Consider the following 13,560-nt stretch of genomic DNA (forward strand, 5'->3'; position numbering starts at 1 on the left):
CAGGTTGGCTGTGTCTTTGTTGCTATAACAACCTTGAGAAGCCAATGGGTGCTTTTGTCAGACCTCAGGGAGAATTAGGTGAGCTGGGTGGACCTACCAGAGAGTACCCACTCTGAAGTGCTTTATCTCCCTTAGGATAGAGGCACTGTGGGGTAGCCAGCAGTGACAATATTAGTCCCATATGGAGAAACCAAGACTCAACACGATTAATGAAGTTCAAGGCCACTTGGGGTATCAGTGATGGAGAGGAATCTAGATCCCAGGAAATCCAGTGCTGGGTCCTGTGCCAGTGAAGTGGGAAGTACAGCACATTTTTAAGATTAGAACTCAAGAAAGAGGTGGAAAAGTTGGATTTTCTTATTTTTATGATTTACTCTAAAGAACTTTCTAGAATGCTGAAGAGCATAGTTCCACTGGGTTGTCCAGTCCTGACCCCTGATCCCAGTGTTGATGAGTGACCTCAAACTTGGGCTCCCTTGCAGGCTGCTAGACCACCAGATGCATGGGACGGGCATTTCTTCTGGGCTGCGAGGCCCTCTGAATCCACTCTTTCCAGCAGTAGATTTTTTTCTTTTTCATGCTTGAACTCCAGAGGCCCCCAAGGGCTTCTGCCTTAATTAAAATTTAAATTCACAAATCATTTGTAAACCGTCTCATAGGCAGCCAAATAATCACGATCATTAGTGGGTGGTCGGAGTCGCTTTTGGTTTAATGCTATATAAGACACTGGCTTAGTCCTTTTAGTGCTATTTTCTACCACCTCTCTTGCCACAAACCTGGACCAGAGAATTCTGCTCAAATACCTTTGTTTTCTGTCATAATATAGAGGTCCGCATTCCCAATTTGGAATGCACTGAATGCATCCTGGTCCCTCCCCACTCCTGTCCCAATTCCTGTCTCCTGCAGCTTGCTTGTGCCCCAGGGACATTGCTAAGGACACATTTCTGGGGACCATCCTCATCTGGGGACCAGCCAGTTAGCAGGGACCATCTTGAAGCACAGGCAGACTGAAGACCCATCACAAGACTGGACAGGCTTTCCTCTGAGCCTGAGCTTTGCATTGGGATGGGTCCTTTAGCTGGGCCTCTGCTCCTGGGAACTCGGAGGGTGCCCCACCCAGCGGTCCTTCCCCTAGTCCAGAGTTTCTTAACCTTGGCATTACTGACATTTTTAACTGGCTAGTTCTTTGTTATGGGGGCTGTCCTGTGTGTTGTAGCATGTCTTGCAGCATCCCTGGCTTCTACCTACTAGCTGCCAGTAACAAACCCCAGTTCTGACCACCAAAAGCATCTTGAGATAATGGCCAAATGTCCCCTGGGGGAAAAGTCACCCAGATGAGAATCACTGCCTATCCATTTTCTCTCTAGGGCCAATCCCCTGGATCCAGATTTCCTTCTTTTCCTCTCTCTATAGCTCTTCCTCTGTATCTCCAAACCCTGACATTAAGGCTATTCAATGCAAAAAAAAAAAAAAAAAAAAAAAAAGGCTTATTATACTGCTTTCCCCCTCTATCATGGATTTATATCCTAACAGGAAGGACTCAGACCTTAGAAACCCAGAAGAACCTGTTTACTCTTCATGGAGGATGGGGCTGGTAGGATATGAAATGTCAGATCCTTATCATTCCTTCTGGAACAGCCACCACTACCCACCAGTGTAGATGGTCAGCCAGGAGCTTGGCCCAGGGCTGTCTGTCTCTGTAGCCCATAACCACCCTGCTTCCTTGCCTCCCACTTGGACTCACTGCACCTCAGTGATGATGTGGTAAAGAACACTGTGGGTCTAGTTCATTAACTAGCTATGTCTCCTTGGGTTTGTCACTTTTCCTCTCAGGGCCTGGTCAAGTAAAAGGGATGGCTAATTAATCTCTGCCATTATTTTCAGCTCTGATGATTGGTATGCCCTGTCTTCTGGGCCCCAGAGGAGGGTGTTGGGAGGCAGTCATCCATCCAAGAAACATGTCTCGAGATCCATAAACATGTTCACGGGCTCCAGGTCTTGTACTGGGTTCATGGGGCTCTGAGGATGAAGAGGGAGAGATCTCTTTAGCTGAGGATCTCCTAGTCTGGAGATGGAAACAGGACCATAGGAACAATTACTTACTGTTTCTAAAGTAAAGGTACAAGCAAAGTAGGGGTAGATCAGTTGAGGAGGTGAAAAATCAAATCAGCATGGGATCAAAATTGATTTCTGGAGCAATGTTTTTTCTTAGGGCCCCAGGGATTGGAAAATTTCATTGTTATAGGATTCATATAATCTAGTTGCCTCTTGCTATATCATCACAAACCACCCCAAATTTACTGCCTTAAAACAATAACTGTTTTATTATACCCACAGATTCCATGGGTCAGGATTTTGGATAGGAAATACCTATCGGGTACTCCAGCTGGGAAGGTTTGAAGAGATGACAATGAGTCCAATGGGTGGTACCTAGAATCATCTGGAGGCTTCTTCACTCAGAGGTCTGCCGCTTGGGCTTAGCTGGGACCGTTGACTGAAATGCCCACATGTGATCTCTCCCAGTAGCTTGGGCTTTCTTTCAACATGGCGACCCAGGGTGGTTGGTCTTCTCTCATGGTGTCTCATGGCTTCAAGAGGGAGTAGACGCTTCATGGCTCTTGACCGCCTACCTTTAGAAGTCACGTAGCGTCCTTTCTGCCATACTTGGTAAGTTGAGGCAGTTATGAGCCCACTCAGGTTCAAGGTGAGGGCACACAGACACACAGACACACACACACACACACACACACACACACACACCCCACCTCTTAATGGCAGGGGTGTCAAAAATTTTGTGGCCATGTTTTAAAACCACCCTTCCATCTTTATCCCAACGTTCAGAGGTCTGAATTTCTCCGAATCCTTAGCAGAGAATCCCACCTTGAAAAATCTCTCCAGGTGTATTTACACCAAAAGCCTACTTCAATTAATCAATTCTAATGCTCCAATTACTCAGCTTATATTTTCAGACACTCTAATAAGCACCACAAATGAATAGGAATTAAACTGATGGTGCATCACCCTCCGCTTTTAGAAAGACCACACTTGATTTCTCAAGCAGCCTTCACCTTTGTGAAATAAGCTTCCTTCTGTCCCTTCTCTTCAGCCCCGGGAAATGTTTCCCTGGGGCTGCGGTGGGGCTGGAGCAGGTGGGAGGACTTTTAAGAATATGCAGCAATCATAGCAAAGACAAAGTTTATATGAAGACTGAAGCCTTTCCAGTGTGTGCCCTTTTCATGTTGGGAAGGACCCAGGTTCTTATGTAAGGTTTGGCAGTGAACCACCTGGCCTCACTGGACACATCTGTAGAGCCTGGGGATTGGGCTTGATAATTCCTAAGGACTCTTCCAGCTCCAAAAATGTCTGCAATTATAGGAATATTTGCCAAGGGCAATTTTCTAACATCGACACTCAGAGGAAGCACCCGCGTAATAATCATATTCACATGAATAAGTTGCCTTCAAGAAATACTGTCTCATTCCTGGTAACCAGAACTTTTCCTCTGCATTTACATAAATACACGCATACATTTTTATATAAGCAGTAGCTTACTGTAGATTTTCTTCTACAATTTCCTTTCTCCCCAGCTCTGTAATATATACTGAGAAGCTTCCACATCAGTACATAAAATTAAGTTTAATTCTTTTCTCCTGCTACATAATAGTCCATGGTATGGATACATCATAAATTATTTATGTACACTCCCTTTAATGTAAATGTAGGTTCCTGTCATTACTTTATCTTTATTAATGATGCGGTAATGAATACCCATGGATATATATTATCTTCTCATTTGCAGGTATATCTATAGAGAAAATTTCTAGAAGCAAATTTGCTGGGTCCAAGGTTATGGGGATTTGTAATTGTGATAGATATTGACCAATTCGTCATGGAGATTATACCAATGAATTCTTCCATCGATAATACATGAAAGAGCTTTCCCCCTCACATAGCATGTGATCAAACATAATTCTTGCCACTCTGATAAGGTGAAAATGGCATCAGACCGTGATTTTAAGTGGTGTTTCTCTTTGGTGAGAAAGCTAGCATCTTTTCTTAGATGTAAGTCCTTCATATTTCTCTTTCTCAGAAATGTCTCCTTATAGACTTTGGAAGGAGATGCACTGAAAATATATTTAATAGATATTTTTAAATTTGTCTGATGGACCCACTAAATGGCATTGCTTTGACCTCCTCTTTATACCAGGGTCCAAAGCCACTCATAAGCCCTTAGGCAGATGGTGACATCCCTCCCCAGCCCTACAACCCTTAATGGTTTTTTAGCTTTGTCTTTGAGTGGGGTGGAGTGGAACAGCTGCCAGAGTGACCTCCACCAGCCACAGTCTTGGTTTGCATTTTTCTAGAAAAACACTGGGTAGATAATATGAACCAGCAAGACTTCTGACTTCTCATGCAATCTTGTCCACGAGTCTCAGGAAATGGGTGCACTTTCTTTTTGCTGAAGCCTGTCTCTTTGCAGTACATTTTGTTATCATTCTGGGGTTTGTCATTAAAAAAAAAAAAAAAAAACACAACCCAAACTTGCGGTTTTTCTAGAAAAAGTCAAACATTAGCCATTTATCATTTATCAACATCAGATCTTTCTCCTGGTGATGGTGGTGACAAACCTCTTTTTCTCAGCATTTCCTTCATCTTTGCATTTTAAGGGTCAGATACGGAGACAGGAGGAAGGCTAGGTTTGGCTCCAAGCCGAGATAAGCCGTGCTTGCCAATAGTTAGTCAGAAAACCTTATGTGGTGAGGTTAATGGTCTTGGCCCAGCCAGAGATCAAGATGATACTCTATTTAGGTTGTCATGTGGCCTTAGCGTCTGGTACCAACTGGGTAAAATCCCAGCGGGAGGAAGTTTGGGCAATTTGCCAGATTCCAGCATTGGTCATGCACCAGGTTCTGTGTTAGGGATGCAAACGCGAATGAGTAAGAGGGAGCCTTTGAGCTCAAGAAACTCAACCTACAATGTGGTAGGTTCCATGACAGAAGGAAGCTTTCCAGTCTAACCCAAGAAGGATTCCTGGAGGAGGTGAACGTTAGCAGCGATGCTAGTATTGTTGGGTATGTTGGGTCGGTTTTTGTAACTATACAGGGAAGCATGCCTGTGATTAACTAAATGGAGAAGAGAATAAAAAGATGCATGTATGTGTGTAATAAAAAGTGAATTGGTGTTTCCAGAGCAGAAAGTATGTGGTGGGTAGTGGTTGAAGAGATAGACAGAGCCATGATGAGGCCTGTCTGTTCTCTTTAAGACTTGAGACTTACGGGGTGCCTGGGTGGCTCAGTGGGTTAAGCCTCTGCCTTCGGCTCAGGTCATGATCCCAGGGTTCTGGGATCGAGTCCCACATCAGGTTCTCTGCTCGGCACGGAGCCTGCTTCCCACCTACCCCCCGTCCGCCTCACCACCTCTCTGCCTGCCTCTCTGCCTACTTGTGATCTCTCTCTGTCAAATAAATAAATAAAATAAAAAATAAAATTATAAGACTTGTGACTTATCATGTAGGTTAACTTGTGTTTTCCCCATTGGTAGACACACACAAATGGCATTCTGCTGTGCCAATATTGTCTTGGGGTGTCTCTAGGCTGATGCACAATTATCAGCTCATTGGCAGTATTGGCACCCCTTTCCTTATCCAGCAAATGTGGGAGAAAGATGAAGCTTTTCACAGTCCCTGCACATAAAGCCTGAACACATCAGGTCTGGAGCTTCAAGGGGAGTGAAGGTCAACAAATCCAGCAACAGATACGATGTCCAAGTAGCTCAGCCCCTTTACAGTGAAGCCAAATCATCCATATATTTTGACCTAACCTAGTTTAACTCTTCACGCTCCGCAAAGGACATGCAACAGTGGCAGATGAGGACATGCACCAGAGAGTGGGCACAAGGTGGATGGTCCAGCCAAGACCACTGGATGGCACAAAAGAGCACGAGACAGAAGGAGTGACATGTGCGTCTTGTCATCAGGCTGTTGTCCATGTAACTTCCATGATGGGAGCTCCTTTCTGAGCTGAGTGGGAGTCTAGTAAGATGCCGCCTGATTCCAGAAAGAGCTTAAGTTAGTTCGCACAAGTACTGACCATGTCATAATGGAGATGAGGGGATGTGGAAGGTGATGCAAGGAACAATGGAAAGTAGGGAAGAGAAGATAAAGGCAAGAGCAAAGTTGGTGTGGAAATCCTCATCTGAGGATTCTAAACACGTGTGCCTATGGCTTTAGGCGAACAAATGACATTATTCACTTTCGACAGTTCGGGCAATGTTGTTCACCTCTTCTGAGAACCCGGAGTCTGAAAAATTCTGGCTTGGTCAAAATCTGGCTCTTGCATTTTGGGTGTCAGAGGCACCAAGGATCCAGGGAGAAGCATAGACTGAACATTCAGAGAGTTTCTGCGGAGAGGGAGAGAGAGAGAGAGAGAAAGGTGTGGGGGAGGTTCAAAAAATGGGAGGCATCCCTTGACTCATCGTAAAGCAGCGTGGCATTTAGGCACTGAGTTCAGAGACTGTCTGAGGAGAGGGAGTGTCTACACTTTGATGCGACTGTGTAGAATCCGTTTATTTGGGAAAATGACATAGATATATCATATGCCTTCTGTGATGCCGTTTGACTGATTTCCATAGCATCTCTGTTTCTGCTGTGTGACTGTACGGGTTATATAAGCAGTCTGGCAGCTTAAGTCTTGTTACTGTCGTTTCCAAGGTGGCAGATGGCTCAGAACAAGGCTACCTTTTCTGCCACGCAATCAGGCGTGAATGCATCCCCATCCAGGCACATTCCCATTATCCCTTCCACGACTGCACCTTTGGAATATGGCCAGACCCACCAGTTTGATAGCTCTTGGGTGGGAAAGAGAATGGTTGTCCCATGCTCTATTTCCTCGAGAGTCTGTCTTTTGCCAAATGTTAAGGGGGGAAATGAGCAAGGTGTTCAAGAGATTTATATTCCTGCTGCCTGCGGGGTAGCTTTCTCTGCTGCGGAAGGGCGGTAAGAGGGATTGTAGAGAGTTTGTTCTATAAAGTGGCTTATGGCATTCATATTCCTTGACCTCACTAGGTCCAGAGCTGGTTGGAGCCTGATTTGCTGATCTTTGTGGTTCATAAGTATGTGTGTGTGTGCGCGCGCACGCACGTGCGTGCACTTGCCCATGTATGTCTATACACTGTGGCTTGCTTTGTTCTCTGCAGCAAATGTCTGTTGCTGCCGTCCACCCAAGTTCATTTCCTCTTCTGCAGTAAAATCATCCTGACTTCCCCTTGGAGAGTCACCTTCTCCTACTTTTCATCCCAGAGGTGGTTTCATGACTTAGATCCTTGTCTTCCATCTTCCCACCTTCCAGCGTTGGTTGAGAGCACGTGGCTTTATCCAAGCCAAAGAGAACAATCTTGACACTTATGATGGAACCCACTGGAGAAGAGATGTTCTCCTTTTGTCTTGGGGCTAATGATTTAGTACTAGACAAGCCTGGACTTACAGGCTACCATCTTGTCACCACACGGAAGTGGCACACCTATGGTTAGAACCCATCCCTGGAAAGGACACTGGAAATTTGAGAAGAGACAGCATGGTTGTAGCCAGAAGGAAGCCAGATGCGCTGTGGACTTCTAGATTTATAAACCAACAAATTGCTCATTGTCGCTGTTATTTTCCTCATGCCAGTTTTATTTCTGTCAGCTGCCACTGCAGCTCTTGTCCAAGACAGTCTCTACGTTTCTGCCCAACCATGTCTAGACAGGATCCTGGCTGGCTGTGGGCAATATGGTGGAGTTGGTAACTTTTTCCTTTTACAACTTCATCCTTCCTTTGCCTTCAATATGGACCAGGTCATTGGTGTTGGCTTTGAGTCCGAGATCTGGGAGTGAATCATGGCTCTGCAAAACCATTTATTTTCTTTCCTTTCCTTTTTTTTTTTTTTTTTATATAAATGACACACCTTCTCAGAATCTCAGTTTCCTCAGTGGTAATGCAGGCAACACAACACCAACCTAATAGCAATTGTTGTGACCATGCCAACAATGTGAATGAGCAGCTATGAGTTTGCTCTACAGCATTCGAACACAATAGATGATGATATATTTTATTTTAAATCAAATTAAATCTGGGTCTAGGTTTCCACTAGTTAGAGTGTTGAGACCATCAATCACAGGCATGTTCAGGGCCATTGCCTGCCCATCCCCAAAGATATACAAAATCTAGGGAACTGACGTTGTGACTTAAAAATTAAGAGGGGCTTGGACTTCTGTCCTTGGGGCCACCAGAGTTCCCAATGCTTCTGCTCCACGTTGCCACAGAACTTATCCTACTTTGTCTTCTAGTCTTTGTTTTCTCCAAGGACCCAGGGACGCTTCTCATCTACTGCATTTTCTTCTAGCCAGAGGTTTGGCCACAGAGATTTTTGCCAGTGCTATCAAAGTCTTGGCATCTTGTCCAACCTCCCTGGAATCCCACAGCGCTCAGTGTTCAGACAGAATACTAATTCTGTCACTTGTGAAAACCTCCAGCCTCTCTCCCCCTCATGTTATAGAGAAGCCAATGCCTACTGCACCTCCTCACCATGATTCCCCGACCCTTAACCAGACTCTTTTCCCTCCTTGTCAATGAGGTTCCATCTCTCCCAAACAAAACTAGGGCAAGAGTTGCCTTTTGGATGTCTCCTAATTTATGTCTTAGATTCTTTGGCTGAGATTCTGGTTGTCTGCACTATCAAGTTTCTCTTTTTTTCCCCATGCCAATGGCATTTTTAGCTGTAAATGAGCAGATGCCCAAAGTAGGTCTAATATTTATCAGCCTGACTTACAGCTGGGGGTAGTCAGGTAGCTGAGTTCTGGCCAAAGGGATCGAAGTGGATAGAGTGGATGGAAGTTTCTGGGAGCCTTTAAGAGACAGTTCATGCCTGCTGTTTGTCCCTTCTTATTCCTCTTTTCCATTCTGCTGCTCGGAATATAGATGGCGCCATCTTGGATCAAGAGCATGGTGATCACAGCAGTGATTTGGGATGCAACTGAGTCTTCAACTGTAGGAAAGACACAGAAGGGGAAACCCATCTTCTTTAGCCCAGTGTCATGGTGCTTGACACAGCAGCTGCCATGTAGTGACCCTTAAGGGACAAGGTCAAGGATCAAGGCAACCACTGAGCATGACAGAGCTGAAGGAAGGGAGGCCCCGAGTCCCTGATGATCTGTGGCTCACCCCGGAGCCTCCTGCATCCAGACTTGTTATATGAAATGAGATAGTGTGTCCATTGTTTGAGCCACTTCTATTTGGGTGTTTTCTTACATAAAGGCACCTGAGCTGATGGGACATGAGGGAGCATGTTTTATAAGAGGGAGCATGTTTTATACTTGTTTTATAAGATGAGGCATGGAAAATCCCTCTTGATCTTTTGAGCGTTCTTTAGCAAGGAGAACAGAACACAGACAGATACCACAGTAAATTATCCCCCCACATGTAAAAAGCCCAGCATGGAACCTGACACATTTAAGCAGTCAGTAAAAGGTAGCTATTTTTCTTTTTCTTATTAGCATAATGCCTCAATAAATGTTAGTTTCTGATCCTATCTCCTTGAGTGTCTCTCCCTTTGCTACTAGGTTCCTCCATACCTGCACATTTATCTCCCTTCTCCCCTATTAAACCTGGCTCTGAAAAGACTGTCAACTCACTCTCATTGAGGTGTCAGTGATAGATAAGGCTTAATGTATGACCTCATTCCCCAAACACTATCGGCTGGCTGGTGAGATTTACATTTAATAGAGGATTAAAGCCTTAAGCCAAAGGAATGAATCTTTAATGGTGAAATGTGAGGCACCAGGAAGTTTATGACAAACTTCTATTGAAGGTAAGGGGGTCTTCCCGATGATCCCCAGTTTCTCAGGCATTCTCGTCACCTTCTCCAAAGTCACCCAGATTTGAAAACACGCCACACAACAATTCACAATCACAGTTGGAAAACAGGAAATTCTTTTTTTTTTTTTTTTTTTAAGATTTATTTACTTAGTTTAGAGGTAGGGGCATGGCAGAGGAAGAGGGAGAGAGAACCTCAAGCAGACTCCTTGCTGAACACAGAGCTCCACTTGGGGCTCAGTGTCACAACGCCAAAACCAAGAGTAGGGCACTTACCCAACTGTGCCATCCAGGCACCCCAAAGAGCAAATTCTTGATGAAGCTTTGTGGGACAGAGGTGGAGTTGGGGCAGCGGGTGTTGTGAAATCAAAGGCATGAGGAGAGAGTGCCTTGGCTCCAGAGGGGGTCGTCTCTCAAGTAGGTGGGTCACACTGCTTCACTATGTGGATGGAACTTCCTTGGCGGTTGGTGCTGAATGTTGAGCCCCATTTATTTTGACGTAGCGGTTTCTAGCTTCCTCTTGACATCTGTGCTTCAGGGGCTGTATCAAGTTAGCTTTCTCGCTACCCACTCATACCCACCTGGAGTGTTCTCTCCCATCCCTATCCTTATCTCGATTCTCCTCTCTGCTTGTCCTGACTCCCCAGGTGCCTCTTTGACCAGAACTCCCGAGTCCTGTGAGCTTGACTTGGGGTCTCCCCATCCTTGGATCCACCACGGAACCTCTGGGCAGCTCTGTTGGGCCCCAGCACTGCAGACATGATAGGCTGCTTCTTGGTCTTTGGGATTTCCTGTCTTCCAGCCTGCACTCAGTTTCTTGCTCCACATCCGCTCTTGGAGATCCCACTGATACTTATACTCATCGTATAGTCCCCCTAGACCCACTCTCGCCCTGTCCCATCTTGTGCTGTCTCTGGGAGACTGAGCCCTTGAACCTCATCACCTCTGCTGGGTCGAACCAGTTAGGTAGAGGCAGAAGGAAGGAGGCAGGAGGGAGGAAGAGGGGAAGGGCTGTGGTGTTTATTCCCCAATCCCTGCCCTGAAAGGTAGCCTCAGCCTCCACCAAAAGCCCTTCAAGGTAGCCTTCTCTCCCCCTTTCCAAGTTCTGGCAACTTTATGAACTTTCTGTCTGTTTGCCCCTGATGGCTTAGGGCAGTATCAGCCTCTCCACCGCTGCTGGCCAGATTTTTGTTCTCACCCTCAGGGCACTTCTTCTGTACCAGCTGTGTCAGCATCACCTGGGAATTTGCCAGAAATGCAAATTAGGGGGCCATGCCCAACTTAAACAGGCCTCTAGGTGATTTCTGATGCACGCTGACTTGAGAATCACTCCACGTTTCTGAAATTCGTAGCAAACTCTCTTCGGATTATGCTACCCTGCATGTTTCCTATTGAGATCCCAACTGAATAATAATAATAGTAGTAATAATAATAGAATTCTGATCCTCCCCCCACAAAAATGGCTCTCTTCTAGGGTCTCTATTCCAACTCATGGAGCGACATGGGGTTTGGTCTCACACATTGTTATACTCTCAGCACTTACAAGCCCCGCGGAGACATGGTAGGTGCTCAGTAAAGGTTCGTTTCAGGGCAATTTTTTCTTCTTAATTTTGTGTTTTTCCTTACATGCCATCCTTCTATTTATCCATTTCACCCGCCCAGGACCCACCATAGAGGTACTCGAGCTATGAAGCCGAATTCAACGTGGCATTTCATGTCCGGCATCTTGTGAGTCAGTGGGAAGATGTCCATATCCAGTGAGGAGTGTCCTACTGTCTACCCCATGGGGTTTTCGTGGGGATCCAACGTGCTGATGCATATGGAGATCTTGGCCCGGCGTCTGGCATCCTCACGATGTCCAATCAGTTTCAGTGTTATTTATTGTGATCCCAGTAGATAAGTCATAATATAGCTCTGGCAAGACTCAAGCAGAGATAAGAACAGAGCTTTGGGGAGCCCCCCCCCACTCCAAGCCACGAAGCTGAGTGAGCGTTTTGAGAGTGAGAGGATCATTAAAAGTACTCTGTAAATTGCTTGGAGTTACATAAGTATAAGGTGTTTATTTACTAATCCAGCTATCATCCTTGGCCTCGTGTGGCATCTCCTCCCTGCATTTACTCTTCAAAACTACCCTTGAGTTTCATTTTGACCTGCTTTTATTCCTGCTAAAGGTTAGTCAGCCCACGGGAGTAACTCAGTGCTTTATTCTGGGTCGAGATACCCTCGGTCTCTTCACTTATTTTTTTTTTCTCTCTGAATTGAGTAAAATTTTTATCATTTTCAGTGGTTAAAAAAAAAACTATGTTCATTATTTAAAAAAAAAAAACAATGTTAAAAAGGAGTGCATAGAACAAAATACATGATCAGTCAAAACAAATCACTCAGAGATGCTACTTTTAACGTTTTGGTGAACCCTCTTCTGAGCGTGTCATTTATACATTTATCCCAAACCCGATCTGGCTTTTCAGTTTTATATAGATGGGCTTGTTTTTATGCAGGCAACCCACTTTTTAAACAGCAATCATCCTTAGAAGCTCTGGGGAAATTTTGACATAGTCTCTCTCTCTCTCTTTTCTCTAGTATGACCACCAGATGGCGCTGGTTCAGAATTTATCAGACTTCTCCATCTCGGGTGCAGGCTGTGGAGATAACCGGTCAATGTCCCAGGTTCTGGGCGCCAGTCCTTCCCATCACTGGGGCCCAGGTTTGAAGATGGGTTGATTTTTGTCTTCAGCGACAACCACAGAGGGAGAAATCCATGCCCTCATTCTGACACAGAGCAACCGTCTCTCCTCTGTGCCCCCTCCCCACCCCACCTCAGCCACTTTCTTGGACCAAAGAAGTTCTGACTTGAGTACTGATTATGTTTGTGCCTGTTTTCTTCTCTTCCCCCAATCCCCTTGTCCCTAGTGAGATGGTGAGATCCCTGCAGGAAGAGACCGAGTCCCCTAACCCAGATCTTTATGCTTAGGAGACGTTCAGTAACTGTCGAGTTTAAATTTTAATTAAGAATAAGGTGGCTTGGGGCACCTGGGTGGCTCAGTGGGTTAAGCTGCTGCCTTCGGCTCAGGTCATGATCTCAGGGTCCTGGGATCGAGTCCCGCATCGGGCTCTCTGCTCAGCAGGGAGCCTGCTTCCTCCTCTCTCTCTGCCTGCCTCTCTGCCTAATAAATAAATAAAATCTTTAAAAAAAAAAAAAAAAAAAAAAAGAATAAGGTGGCTTGGCAAGTAGAGGTTAGGAAGAGGAGAAAAAAAAAAGTATGTGTCTTCAAAGCAAAACAAAAAAAAAAGTATAAAAAGAAGATTGGACTGGGTATCAGGATGTCTAACTTTGGGGCTTGGATTTGGTATTAACTGTGCGGCTGACCTTGACCTCTCTGGGGTCAGGTTGACTTATGTGTATGAGGAGGAGGTTGGACAGAATGATCTTGAGGACCCCTTTGGCCCTGACATGTTTGGATACAAAAGTCTCCCTGGTTTTTTCTTTTGTCCTTGGGTCAAACCACACTAGCAATGAGTCCCCTCGGGTGCTGTCAGGCACGGAGATTCAGGTCCAGCGGTGCCCCAGGGCCGGACACAGCGGGGACTCCACTCTACCGTTGTCCCTCCTGCAGAGCCGCCAGCGCCAGCCGCTCTGGCACGGCCCCATACATCATGATTAGACTCCCTTCATCGTGCTAATTGACACAGGATGAAAAATACCCAGTGAAGGA

The 13,560-nt window shown here is 45.5% G+C and overlaps 1 long non-coding RNA gene across 2 annotated transcripts in view; it reads left to right on the top strand.

The window, feature by feature from the left end:
• LOC106005587 overlaps positions 1 to 12,706 on the top strand; it is a 197,814-nt gene extending 185,108 nt beyond the window's left edge. For both annotated transcript variants that reach the window (XR_001179055.2, XR_001179057.2), the window contains 3 exons: positions 11,322 to 11,408; positions 11,510 to 11,575; positions 12,428 to 12,706. This is a non-coding gene — a long non-coding RNA (uncharacterized LOC106005587). The remainder of the gene's footprint in view (positions 1 to 11,321; positions 11,409 to 11,509; positions 11,576 to 12,427) is intronic.
• The last annotated feature ends 854 nt before the right edge of the window (positions 12,707 to 13,560 follow it).

The sequence above is a fragment of the Mustela putorius genome, unplaced genomic scaffold, assembly GCF_011764305.1.
Source record: "Mustela putorius furo isolate JIRA1106 unplaced genomic scaffold, ASM1176430v1.1 tig00004007_pilon_pilon_pilon, whole genome shotgun sequence".
NCBI classification, from domain to species: domain Eukaryota; kingdom Metazoa; phylum Chordata; class Mammalia; order Carnivora; family Mustelidae; genus Mustela; species Mustela putorius.